Here is a 13,557-nt window from a genome sequence, read left to right as displayed (position 1 = left end):
GCAAGAATGTGCAAAGCACCTTATTTGTGTTTCTATTCTGCTAGAGATAACTGTGCATGATTTTTATTATTGAGTTTGAAAAAAAAAACAACCCTAAACCTTACATAAATAAATTACAATGATTTGGATGTATATATGTCTAAGCAGAGTCTGAATGAGCTCTCCCCTGATGTCTAGTGGTGAGCTGTGGAAAAAGATTTCAGGAGCTGATCTTGTTTGCATGGACACACCCACCCTGCCTAGGTGCTCAGCATGATGGGATTGCTTGCCCAAATGATCACTTGGTGCTGGTGTTGGTGTGATGTTCCCCTCTGGTGTTATCTGGACCCGTGATCTGCTAGGTCACTCCAATCCTCGACTCTGGGAGCCAGTCTTACCCTGCTCTTCTGTAAGACCCCCCCACTTCTTGTAAGAACCCCCACTTGTTCCCGCACAGCCTCAAGCATGTAAGCTGCTCCCAGCTACATGAGTGAGCACTTTTGGCCAATTGCTGCTTGGATTGTGCAACTGAATGACACTAGCCAATATTTCTAGTCCCAGACACAACCCTAGGAACCTTCATCTTGCATTGTCCAATTCTGCCCGCTGGATGCTGCAAGCTTATGAGTTTGTCAATTTAACAAAGAAATTGATATGTACCAGGCTTGTTATCCCAAGAGGAGTCTCTGACAAGCTTCAAACCAAACACATGGCGTCAAGTAGAATAAATAAATTTATTAACTACAAAGATAGATTTTAAGTGATTATAAGTCAAAGCACAAGTAGTCAGATTTAGTCAAATGAAATAAAAGCAAAACACATTCTAAGCTGATCTTAACACTTTCAGTGCCCTTACAAACTTAGATGCTTCTCACCTTCAGCCAGGCTCTTCCTTTTGATCAGCGCTTCAGTCACTTGGTGGTGATGTCTGTAGATGGAGGTGGGGGAGAGAGAGGGAGCATGGCAAACATCTCTCCCTTTTATCATGTTCTTTCTTCCCTCTTGGCTTTGCCCCCTGCCCTTCAGAGTCAGGTGAGCATTACCTCATCGTAGTCCCAAACTGACCAAGGGAAGGAGGGTGACTCACTCGGGAGTCTAACAGATCCTTTGTTGCTGCTTAGGCCAATATCCTTTGTTCCTGTGAGGCTGGGCTGGGTTTGTCCCATACATGCCCCGATGAGGTGTGAACTACCCCTCTGCTCCTGGAGATTTTTGCCTGGGCTTGTTTTAAGCCATGAGGACACATTTTCAGCCTCATAACTGTATACGTGAAATTACAACCTATAACATTACTATAACAACAATGCTCAGTGCATTATGAGTCTTCCAAAGGTACCCAACATGACAAACTTTGCATTGGATACTACACAGTCATATTAAAGGATGAACATGGGGGTGCAGGGTGTTCCCCCGAGATACAGAGTGTCACAGTTGGATCCCAAATCGCCTTGTTATTGGGGCAGAAGTAATAAAGGGTTGTTATCCTTGCTGTGTGAATCAAGGGCAGCAGAACAGTACCTGGCATACCCCAATGGAGGGACTCACCCTCAACTGAACAGTACTGGCTAGGCAGGGGACATGAGTGCCAAAGCCCAATTAGTTGAGAGAGGGTGGGGACAGGTGCTTGTACCTGCTGGTGTGGGCCCCTGTTTAAGGGTCCTAGACACCATTTGGCCCTTCCTCTCTCCATGGTGTAATAAAAGAGCTAATTTAGATCCAATTGAGAGTCTTGTTACATGCTGCAGAACTGAAATCACTGATACCTAGTTCTAAGTATTAGACCTACTTTGGGACAGTGTCTTTATTGCAAGAGACTGCCCAGTGTGCACCAGCAGTGGGGCTCCCCCACTAACAGCTGAAATCACTGAGAGCTGTGTTAAGTGGAGTGCCCTGAAGACATCTTGGTGAGTGGCCAGCTGGTGGATAGGCGCAGCAAGCAGACAGCAGAGCGGATGGCGGACAGGCATGGCAAGTGTCCATCATAGACGCTGGTGGAGAGTGACAGAGCAGAGTCCCACAGAGAAGTGCGGCAATCAGCTGTTGGGGCAACAAGCAAGTGCCCGAGCAGTGGAGCATGTAAGGTGCCTCCTCCTCCTTCTGTGCCCTCCCCCCCACAGAGAGGGAGGTGAACTCTACGGATGGACCTCTGAACTCTGGGGCTGCACTGGCCAAAGACAGCAATTGTGACTGGGGTACAGAGCAGGGATGGGCACATTAAAGGGACTTTTGGGTTGCTGGACTTAAGAACCTGAAGGGAAAAGGACACTGCCCAACTTACTTGGGGGTAGGTCTTTTGCTCATGGTTTATGTTTATGAACCCTAGTTGCGGTGTTTTCCCAAATTAATGCTGAGTTGCTTCCCTCCTTTTATTAAAAGTTTTTGCTACACTCAGACTCCGTGCTTGCGAGAGGGGAAGTATAGAGGCTCCCGGGGGGTGGTGTGTAATTGTCCCAGGTCACTGAGTGGGGGCTCGAGCCGGTTTTGTGTTGTATTATTGAAAAGGAACCCCTACATACTCGAACCGGCCCTTGTTGCTGCTGGCTCCACCTGCCAGAAGGGTTACATATGTGCATATTACTTTATTAACTTTAGGAAAAATAAATAATTTTAGGAAAAAGTATCAGTGCGGCCATCAGCAAGAGTTGGTGGCTGCACTCTGAGGCCACCAAAAAATTTGTTGCGAGAACCCCTGCCCTAGGGCCAAAGAGCTGACTCTAGTCAGAGGAAAGAAAGCTGAGAAGAAGGGAGGAGAATGGATGCTGATCTGAATATTGTGGAGCCTAACTCCTCTGAACCAAACCTCCAAACCTTTTGATGCTTACTTATCCCTAGTTTAGAGGTATTGCTGTAGTCCCCCCAACCCACTTACCTCTGCTGCTTATGGGATGCTCCAGGCTTCCTAATTAACTTCCCCAGAAACTAAGGGAACAGAGACTTCTGGGAAAGCAAGGTGTCCTCCCCAAATCATGATGGGTCCATTTCAGCACTGGTGTAACTGCATCCATTTCCCCAGAATAGACTTGGGACCAATCACCTCATTCTAGTCCCTTCCAATACAGTGTGCTTTGGAGAACCTTTTCTTTCCCTAGCACTTTCAACACTTGGAGGTGCCACATGCAGAATCTCATCAGATTAGTTAAGCTCACAGTATGTGGTTAGTGGTTACCAGAGGCCAGTGCCAGAGAAAAAACCACTGCATTCAAAATGCTGCTGTTCCCAATCCAGCTTCTGTTAAGGAAACCTCAAGGGCAGAGAGACCTTTTACAGAGAGGCACCTACTTCTCCCCAGAGCTTTTCTATGTTGAGAAGAGAGTCTCTTAGCATTAGCAGAATTATACCTTGATGCCCCCACATAATTCTATAACCATGTTGTCCCATTCATCCTCTCCAGCCCTCCCACTGCTGAGTTAGAACCCTTGAATGTGCACTGGCATGGGTTAGTCTTGTGGTAGGAATAGGTCCTTAACTGCAGTGTAACTCATTCAAGAGCTGGCTGGATTGTAACCAGATCCCTGGTTATAGATGCAGGGTACATGGTGCCTCTAAAGCTTCAGCCTTGTGACACAATGCAGATCATAGATCTAAAGCCAGAAGGGATCGTTATAATCATTGAGCGTGATGTCCTACATAACACAGGTCACAGAATCTCACCCAGTGGTTCGTGAATCAGGGTGGTTAGATCCTGTACAGATTTTAACCATGTGGCATCTAGTCCCCTTGGGTGCTTTTGTAGTGTAGATGGGCCCTTCGTTTAGTTATTTCTTGCATCGGTCTGTTCAAAATCCTTCATCTATTTACAATCGCTTTTCAACTCTGACAATAACAGTGATTGGTGATTTCGGATCAGGAATGCAATTGCTCTTTCACCTCAAAACAAGATCTAGTTGGGTTGGCAGATGAATTACACAGTGGAAAAGACAGTTACCTTTTCCATAACTGGTGTTCTTCGAGATGTGTTACGCATGTCTATTGCATAATAGGTCTGCGTGCTCACCATGTGCACCGGTGCCAGAAGTTTTTCCCCTAGCAGTACCCATAGGGGAGCAGCCCTAGTGACCCCTGGAGACTGGAGTGGCACTGCCATGGCGTGGTATAAGAGGTGCTGTGCGCTCCCCCCCACCCTCAGTTCCTTCTTGCCAGAGAACTCCGACAGAGGGGAAGGAGGGTGGGATGTGGAATGGATATGAGCAACACATCTCGAAGAACACCACTGGACGCATGGGGTATGGGACAGAGCACTGGCAGGAAAATGTCCTGACTCATATGGTAGGCAGAGACCACTATGGGGAGGAACGAAGGATGTGGTCAGAGCTGGACCTTATCCTTATTCAACACCATGTACGGGAGCTCAGAGGTCAGGGCCTGGAGCTCTGAGACTCGTCTAGCAGATGTGATCGCCACCAGGAAGGCTACCTTTCATGAGAGGTGTGACCAGGAGCAGGTATCTAGTGGCTCAAATGCGGGGGGGCATCAACCTGGTGAGCACCAAGTTCGGATCCCACTGTGGGACTGGGGGCCTAATGTATGGGAAGAGACGATCCAACCCCTTAAGGAATCAGCTAGTCATAGCATGGGAGAACACCGTGTGGCCCTGCACCGGTGGGTGGAAGGCCGATATGGCCGCCAAGTTCACCCTGATGGACGAGTGCACTAGACCTTGGGCTCTAAGGTGAAGGAGATAGTCTAAAATGAGCTGAATCGGAGCAGCCACAGGCGAAACGCCCCGATCAGCTGCCCAGCAGGAAAAGCAAGACCACTTAGCCCAGGCCTGCACAACTCATAGAGTGGCGAGGGCCACATTACTCCAAAGAAAATAGCTGAGGGCCAAACCCCCCCGGCCGTACTGAAACACGCCCCCCCCCCACGCGCCGCCCAGCCCTGTAAGCAAGTAGGACTCACCCCGGCGGCGCCACCTGCTGGTCTTCTCGGGAATTAGCTCATCCAGTCATTGGAGCGCCCTCTGCAGGCTGGTGTCCCACTGCCGCTGGCTCTGTGTCCCTCCTCGACCCTGGTGCCCTTTGATCTGGGGTGCTGCCCCCTGACAATAACCCCACACTCTGGCTCTACGTCTCCCCTCTCTGGGGAACCCCCAATCCTCTAATCCCCACCTCACCTCACTATAAGGCTACTGCCAGTCACCAACTAGTCCCCGCGCCCTGGGGCAGACTGCATTATACCAGCCACTAATCACAGGCAAGGTTGGGTTTGGACCTGCTGCCTCCCTCTATAGCTGGGCTGCCCCTCTACAGCCCTGGTACTGGTCTTAGGTCCTCAGCTAGGTCCGCAGCTTGGGGGTTTTCCAGGCTGGAGCTCCCCCAGCTCCTCTAGCCTTCCCCCAGCCCTGCTCCACTCCCCGTACCCTGCTCAGCTCCCTAGCAGCCAGACCCTTCTCTCTGTACAAGCAGAGAGAGACTTCCTCTGGCCCACAGACTTTTTATAGAGGCCAGCTGGGGTGGCTTCCCCAGTCAGCTCAGCCTTTCCCCTGCCACAGCCCTTCCCCAGGGCTGTTTTAAGCCCTTCAGGGCAGAAGCGGGGTAACCACCCTGCTACACCCCCCAAAACACATCCCTCCACCCCAGCGATGCCCACACCGTGGAAACAAACCCTCCTTCTCCAGCGCCGCCTTGCCGAAACAGCTGTGGGCCGAAAAGGAAGGGTTTTTTGGGGGGAGGGGGGGTGACACTTTATTAAGAATTTTTCAATTAAAGCAAACAATTTTTTTAATTATTTTTATTTTTTTATGAACCGTGGAAAAATTAAAAACACCTGTTCCATTGAAAGAAAACATTTGTACTTTTCATAATCACCTTGCAAATTTAATGAGAGATATTACATCTCTTTTCGGCAACAAGCTTGTCATATTCGGGGGTCATATTGGAAGTGTATATTTTCATAATGTCTTCCAAATGGTCGTCAGTCAGAGAAGAACGTTGCTTGTTTTTATTCATGTTCATGATGGAAAATGTTTGTTCACATATGTAAGTGCTTCCAAAAATGCTAAACGTTTTCAGTGCAACTTTGATAAGATTCTTGTATTTTTCATCGTCCAGACTTTTGTAGAAGTCCCACAGGCTGCTTTCTCTGTGCTTATTTCGGTAAATTGCCAAACACTGAAGTTCAATAACCTCCAACTGCAAATCTCCTGGCACTTCCTCTGGATCCACAGAAAAGGGCTCTTCAATCAGCTTCAACTGGATGTCATCATCTTTAGACAAAGTAAGTCTTCTGTCAAATTCTTCAATCAAAAGATTGATGTGCTTTGCGTATTTTTCTCCTAACTCGGCGTGTTTGTGCTGAGGGATACGCTGTGCACAAGTGGGAAAGATCTTGATTCCAGGACTCATTTTCAAGCTCTGGGAATTTCATTGGCCCATTTTCTAGGAATTTTGCTATCTCCTCTTTCAAAGCAACAAAACGCTGGAGCACTCTTCCTTGACTCAACCACCTCACTTCTGTATGGTAGATTAAGTCGCTGCACTCGGCGTCTTCCCATTCAAGAAACGCTCAAAATGTCCTATGTTTTAGTCCTCTAGAACGGATGTAGTTTACAATGGAAACTACCACTGACATTACATGCTCAAATTTTAAGACTTTGCTACACAAAACCTGCTGATGTATAATGCAGTGATGTTTGGTTATTTGTCTCCCAATAAATTCTTCAAGAAGACTAACGGCTTCAACATTTTTTCCGCACATAGCTGGAGCACCATCAGTACAAATGGCCACCAAGTTTGTGAAATCTAATCCCAACTTATCATTCATGCACTTGATCACTTCACTGGAGATTTCTTTTCCGGTTGTGTGACCTGTCATGGAGCACATGCCAACAAGTTCTTCTGTAATTTCAAAGTTTTTATCAATACCTCTAATAAAAATAAGAAGTTGGGCAGTGTCTTTTAAATCGGTGCTTTCATCCATAGCTAGGGAGTAAAAGCAGAATTCAGTGGCTCTCTGCTTTAACTGATCACTTAGATTGGTAGAAATGTCTGCTATTCTTCTCTGTACAGTCATGCGTGATAGACTGACATTCTCATATATTCCCCTCTTTTCTGGACTTAACTCAGATACAGCAATCAACATACACTTTTTTAAAAACTCGCCTTCTGTGAAGCATTTCCCAGCAGCAGCAATTTCCTTAGAAATCTGATAGCTTACTTTAGTAACCGTATCGTTCTCAGTGCTCACTTTCTTGAAAATTTGCTGTTCTCCACTAAGGTTTTTCACTAAACTGGCTGTTTTAATTATTTTTTCATTTGGGCTCAATTTGGCGAGATTGGGATGTTTAGTTTCAAAGTGCCGCTGAAGGTTGTGTTCTTTCGGAACAGCTAATGTTTCACGACACACGAGGCACAGTATTTATCTTTGGAAACAGTACATAAGTATTTATTCGTCCATTCAGTGTTGAAAACTCTGTGCTCTGATTCTATTTTTCTCTTTTTCTTTTCACTCGTGGTAGCCATTATGAAGCTCAAGATTTTGTTGAATAAATTTACACACAAGGGAAACACTCAGTCACACACAAAGAGAAGAGATATCTCACGGCGCGTGGCACACTAGCAAGGCACTGACAGTGTGTGGAAGCCTGTAGATGGGGAAAGAAATGGCGCGCATAGGGTAACCAGATCACAGCAGTAAAATAGAACCGCCCCTCCCTGCTCGGCCCCACCATTACACTCCTCTTCAACCCCCCAGGGGTCACTATATTACTGCACACAGCAGTACCAAAAAATAAAATACTTAAAATGGATGCCTTCCTCTAGCCACCAACTCACCGCTCGCCTCCTCACCCCCCCCCAAGTATAAAGCCTCACTGCCACTACCTGCCCACCCACCATCTCAGTTCATCATCCCCCTATGAAATAAGGGGAGGGGAAAAGGGGGACAGTTTGAAGGGATTTTCTGGGGCTATGAACTAAGCCAGGGAGAGGAAAGGGGGGGCAGTGTGAAGGGATTGGATGTGACTGTCCAACACACAAACACAGGGGCCGCAGGGAGCCTGCGGGGGGGTGCGGGGAAGCAGTGTGATAGGGGCCAGGGGTAAGGTCCCTGGACCAGGGAAGGGGACAGCAGTCGGGGCAGGGCAGATGCAACGCACACATGCAGGGCCGCCCAGGGGGGGTCAAGTGGGGCAATTTGCCCCAGGCCCCGCAGGGGCCCCCACGAGAATGTCGGAGGCTCCACCCCGCCTCTGCCTTCGCCTTCCCCCATCTAGGGTGACCAGATCAGAGAGGCGAAATATCGAGATGTGGGGGCGGAGCCAAAAAAAAAAAAAAGCTGTCGGCGGAGGAAAAAAAAGCAAAAAAGCATGAAAAAGTGGGAAGCGCCTGGGCTGGCGCCAGCCATGCAGACATAAACGGCGGCCCCGGCACTCAACAACCCCCATCCAGAGCCCGAGGACTGACACCCCGATGCCGCGGAGATGGGCATGGACAGGGGGAGCGCCCCCGCCAGGTCCCTGCGTGGAGACCGGCCTGGCGGGCTCCAGCTCCCCACGGGCCTGGGAGTGCGGAGCCATAGCGACCTTTGCGCCACTGGGCTACACCCTGCTGGAGAAAGCGGGCCCTTGCCATGGCCCCCAGGCCGGGACCTGCCTCAGCATCGCGGGATGGGATCTCCTCACCTAGGGTCGCACACCCAGCCAGGCACACACTGCTCCCCCCGCCCTGCCCCCCAGAGGCAGACAGACTCACAGATACTAATTATCCCCAGCACTGCTCCCCCAACATCTTCCACCCGCTCCTTCGCCTCTCCCTCGCTGCGTGTAACCTGGCACTCAGTGCCAACTACACCCCCCTTCCCACCCGAGCAGCAAAGCTGCGGCAGCAGCCAAACAACTGCATGGCACAGCGCCCCCGGGGCAGCAGGAAGGGAGACTCTCAGGGCGGGCTGCCGCGGAGCTGGCTTCACAAACACGGACTGGGCAAGGGGACCGGCAATCCAGCAGCCAGCTGCCCACAAAGCCCGACTCTGCCACCTTTTGCAAAGCACCTGGTGGGGCACGGGACCGCTCAGCTGAGGCACGGGCAGTAGAGCCGCAGCCGGCATCCCCCACCCTTTCCCTGGCGCCGAGGCCAAAACCTCTGCCTCATCCCCCCAGGGCGGGTATTTGGGGAAGGAGCCAATGGGGCAGTGAGGGAGCAGGGATTTGGGGAGGGATCCAACGGGGGAAGGAGCGGGCGGAGTCGGGGGGGCACAAGCCCCCTCCGGGCTGTGCCTGTGGAGGCAAAATAACTGGACAATTCGCATTCCGACCGAACGTCGGTCAGGACACGGGACAATGAAGTAAATATCGGGACATCTGGTCACCCTACCCCCCCTCCCCCGGCGCCTCAGCATGCCGCGTCCAGGAGCAGCCCTGGACAGTGCTGCAGTGGTGTCGCTCCAGCGAGGCCTGAACTCCTCCCGCTCAGAGTCGTGTGGTAAGGGGCCGGGGCTGCAAGCTGCAGCCGAGCGGCGGGAGCTCACACCCCGCTGGAGCCAGGCCGCTGCAGCATTGTCCAAGGCCACTACTGGACGCGGCGCACTGAGGCTCCGGGAGAGGGAGGAGGCGGGGGTAAGTAGCATGGTAAGCCTCACTGAGCCGGGCATCCCCCCCAGCCCTGAGCCCTTTTGAGCCGGACACCCCCCGACCCCATCTCCCTCACAGCCCTGACCCCCAGCCCCTCTGAACCGGACACCCCCCTGACCCCATCCCCCCCACAGCCCTGACCTCCAGCTCTGAGCCCAGCCCTCTGAGCCAGACACCCCCCTGACCCCACCCCCCCCAGCCATGACCCCCAGCCCTGACCCCCTCTGAGCCGGACACCCCCCTGACCCTATCCATCCCCCGAGCCCTGACCCCAGCTCTGAGCCCAGCCCCGAGCCCAGGACACCCCCCAGACCCCAGCCTCCCCCATCCCTGACCCCCAGCTCTGAGCCCAGCCCCTCTGAGCCGGACAGCCCCCTGACCCCATCCCCAGCCCTGAGCCCAGCTCTGTGCCCAGCCCCGCTGAGCCGGACATCTCCCTAACCCCAGCCCTGACCCCAGCTCTGAGCCCAGCCCCTCTGAGCCGGACACCCCTGACCCCATCCTCCCCAGCCCTGAGCCCCTCTGAGCCGGACACCCCCTCACCCCATCCCCCCAGCCCTGAGCCGGACACCCCCTCACCCCATCCGTCCCCCGAGCCCTGACCCCAGCTCTGAGCGGGGAGTGAACCTGGTCAGAAGCGCGGCTGCCGGGTTCGCCTCCTGCCGAGGGGGAGGGCCGACTTCACAGCCCTGCGTGCACACACTGCGCTCTTACCGCCCGGACGGTCAGAAGCGGGGGCTGTGAGGTTGCCCCGCCCCTCCCGGGCAGGGGGCGAACCTGGCAGCTGCGCTTCTGACCATCCAGGCGGTCAGAGCGCAGTGCGCGCACGCAGGGCTGTGAGGTCGGCCCCCGCCCAGGTGGGGGGGTGAACCTGGAAGCCCCCCCGCCGCTTGCCTGCGGGCCGCACAGTGGGACCACGCGGGCCGCGTGTTGTGCAGGCCTAACTTAGCCAAATAAGCCCAATGTGTGGAGGGACATCTACTTTCCAGAAGGACGTTCTGAACCCCTTCCGAGCATGTCCTCTCCTCCCAGCCTAACCATTGAGCAGCCACACCATGAGGTGGAGTGCCACTAGGTTGGGGTGGAGGAGGCAGCCCTGGTCCTGGGATAGCAGGTCTGGGTGGGACAGCAATGGCCACGGCGTGGCGACTGCCAGGCTTGTGAGAGTCCCGTACCAATGTTGCCTGGGCCATGCCAGTGTGATCAGGAGGACCCAGGCCCTGTCTGTTTTTATCTTTTACACTACCTTGCCGATCAGCAGGATCGGGGAAAAGGCATAGAGCAGCCGGCCGGACCAGGACAGGAGGAAGGCATCAGAGATGGTGCCCACGCCCAACCCTCCCTCGCAGAAGTGGGGACACTGGCGGTTCTGCCGGGACACGAACAGGTCAGCCTGGGGAGTGCCCCACATTTGGAAAAGGCTGTGCACCAACTCTGGATGTAGTGACCACTCGTGCTGAGAGGAGAAGTCCTGGCTCAGGAGATCCACTGGGGAATTCCGGGCCCCCAGTAAGCGGTGGACTTCCAGGTAAATATCGTGGGCTATGCAGAAGTCCCACAGCCTGAGGACTTCCTGACAGAGGGCTGAGGAATGGGCCCCGCCTTGCCTGTTGATGTAGAACACTGAGGCGGTGTTGTCCGTGAGAACCCTGACACCACTGCCCTTCAGGTGCGAGCAGAAGGCCACGCATGCCAGATGGAGCGCCCTGAGTTCTTTGACATTTATATGCAGGGCAAGGTCCTGCATGGACCACAGACCTTGAGTCTGAACGTTCCCCACATGGGCTCCCTGCCCCAGGCCCGACACATCAGACACAAGCTCCACAGATGGGGGCCGGCCTCTGAATGGGACCCCATGGAGCATGTTCTCCGGGGAGGACCACCATTGCAGAGAGGCAATCACTGGTTCAGGCACAGTGAGGACTTTGTCCATCCTGTCCCTGGACTGGGAGAACACCGAGGCCAACCAGAGCTGGAGGGGCTGCATCCTGAGTCTGGCATGACAAATCACATATGTGTATGCCGATATATGACCCAGGAGCTGGAGGTACGCTCTGGCTGTGGTCACGGGGAACCTCGTGACTGTGCTGATGAGCTCCCTTAGGGTCTGCAATTTGTCTGGTGGGAGGGATGCTCAAGCCGACACCACTTCCAGAACTGCTCCGACAAACTCTATGCGCTGCATGGGGACTAACGTGGGCTTGGTGTCGTTTACCAGCAGTCCTAGAGTGGCGCATGTGGACAGAAGGAGCGCCACGTGCTCCCGCACCTGCGACCTGGAGCTGCCCTTGACCAGCCAGTCGTTGAGATGGGGAAGATCTGGACCCCCTGACATCTGAGGGAGCCAAACGAGAGTACCGTAAACTGGTAGCATTCCTGCCAACCGTGAAATATATGAATATGGAAGTGTGCGTCCTGCAGATCAAGGGTGGCGTACTAATCCCCGGGATCCAGGGAGGGGATGATAGAGGCCAGAGAGACCATGCAAAACTTGAATGTTACCATGTACTGGCCCAGGCCTCTGCTGGTACCACCTCCACCGCTCATAAGCCAAGGAGCCACCTCACCTCCTGCTCAAGCAGGGTCTCATGAGAGGGGTCCCTGAGGAGGGTGGGTGGAGTAGAGGTAAACTGGTTGGAGAAGGGAAGCTTTATTGGAGGGCCTGGGCTGGGGTGCAGACCGGGATTGCCACTGCGGGTGTTTCTTATAGTCCCTTGGACTTTTATAAGGGGGCTCATATTTAGTGTGGGTGGCCTGGGTGGGAGTCTGCTGCAGCTTAAACTTGGTCCTGGCTGGTGCCAGGACATAGAGGCTGAGAGTCTTTAGTATTCTACGGGAATCTTTCAGGCCGTGCAATTTCATGTCCATCTGTTCCACAACCAGGGCCTTGCCATCGAATGGAAGATCCTGTAATGAGTTCTGCACTTCACTGGACAACCCAGACAGCAGGAGCTACGATGCCCTCCTCATGGACACTGTGGAGGCCATGGACTTTGCAGCCGTATCTATAGCATCAGAGTCTGCCTGCTGCAGCCGTACCCTCTTCCACCAGAGCCTTGAACTCCTTTTTGTCGCGCTCTTGGAGGGAGTCCTCGAATTTGGTGGTTCGCCATCCTTAGTTGGAAACTGGAGGATGAATAAACTTTTCCACCAAATAGATCCAGTCTCCGTGAGTCCTTATTTTTAGGAGTAGGGGCTGGTTGACCTTGCCTCTCCCTGTGGTTGACCAACTCCACCACTAGGGAGTTGGGGGGCAGGGTGGGTGTACAGGAATTCATGCCCCTTGGCGGGTACAAAGTATTTCCATTCTGCTCACTTAGAAATGAGGGGCAAAGAAACCAGGATTTGCCACAAGGCATTGGAAATATTTGCAACCCCTTCATGGTGTGGGAGATCCACCCTTCCCGGTGCCAAAGCCAGGAGATGTTAAAGAGGGAGTCCGAGGGTTCCTCCACCTCCTCAGCTTGAAGGTTAAGACTTGATGCCACCCTTTTCAGTAGTTCTTGGTGGGCTTTAGTGTCCTCCTGTGGGACAGGTGGAGGAGGGGCCGTGATCGCCTCATCCAGGGAAGACGAGGATGGGTGTGTGGTACTCTGCTTACCCACCGGTGCCATAGGTCCCACCACTAGGTCCCCTGCCGGTTGTGAGACTGGGGATGAGTGCCCCACCGAATCCTCCCTGGGAGGCTGAGATTGGGAGGTCGACGGTCTCTCCGAGGCTCCAGCCACCGAGCAAGCCACCGCTGGGGGCTGCGTCAGGGGTCATGGGGCCCAGTGGTAGCATGGTGCCGGCCAAGGAGCCCGGTGCCACTGCACCTGCTGTGGCACCGGGAAAGCAGGCTGTTCAGCCTGTCTAGCCTGTCCCAACAACTGACGACTGTGAAGGGAGGCCAGGCTGGCATACGACCTGCTGCTATTCTGGGACTGGGAGGAGCGGTGGTGTTGGGAACAGTGCCAATCACGAGACCATGATCCCGGTGTGGAGGAGCAAGAGTACCTCCAGTAGTAGCT

The 13,557-nt window shown here is 53.4% G+C and overlaps 1 long non-coding RNA gene across 1 annotated transcript; it reads left to right on the top strand.

Annotated features, from left to right (window-relative positions):
* Positions 1–10,951: 10,951 nt before the first annotated feature.
* LOC120405149 lies at positions 10,952–12,561 on the top strand. The gene is made up of 3 exons (XR_005598406.1): positions 10,952–11,075; positions 11,766–11,914; positions 12,431–12,561. It is a non-coding gene; the product is annotated as an uncharacterized LOC120405149 (long non-coding RNA).
* Positions 12,562–13,557: the final 996 nt, after the last annotated feature.

Source organism: Mauremys reevesii, linkage group 4 (assembly GCF_016161935.1).
Source record: "Mauremys reevesii isolate NIE-2019 linkage group 4, ASM1616193v1, whole genome shotgun sequence".
Classification (NCBI taxonomy): domain Eukaryota; kingdom Metazoa; phylum Chordata; order Testudines; family Geoemydidae; genus Mauremys; species Mauremys reevesii.
The sequence above is the reverse complement of the archived record's forward strand: the minus strand, read 5'-3'. Positions and strand labels throughout refer to the sequence as shown.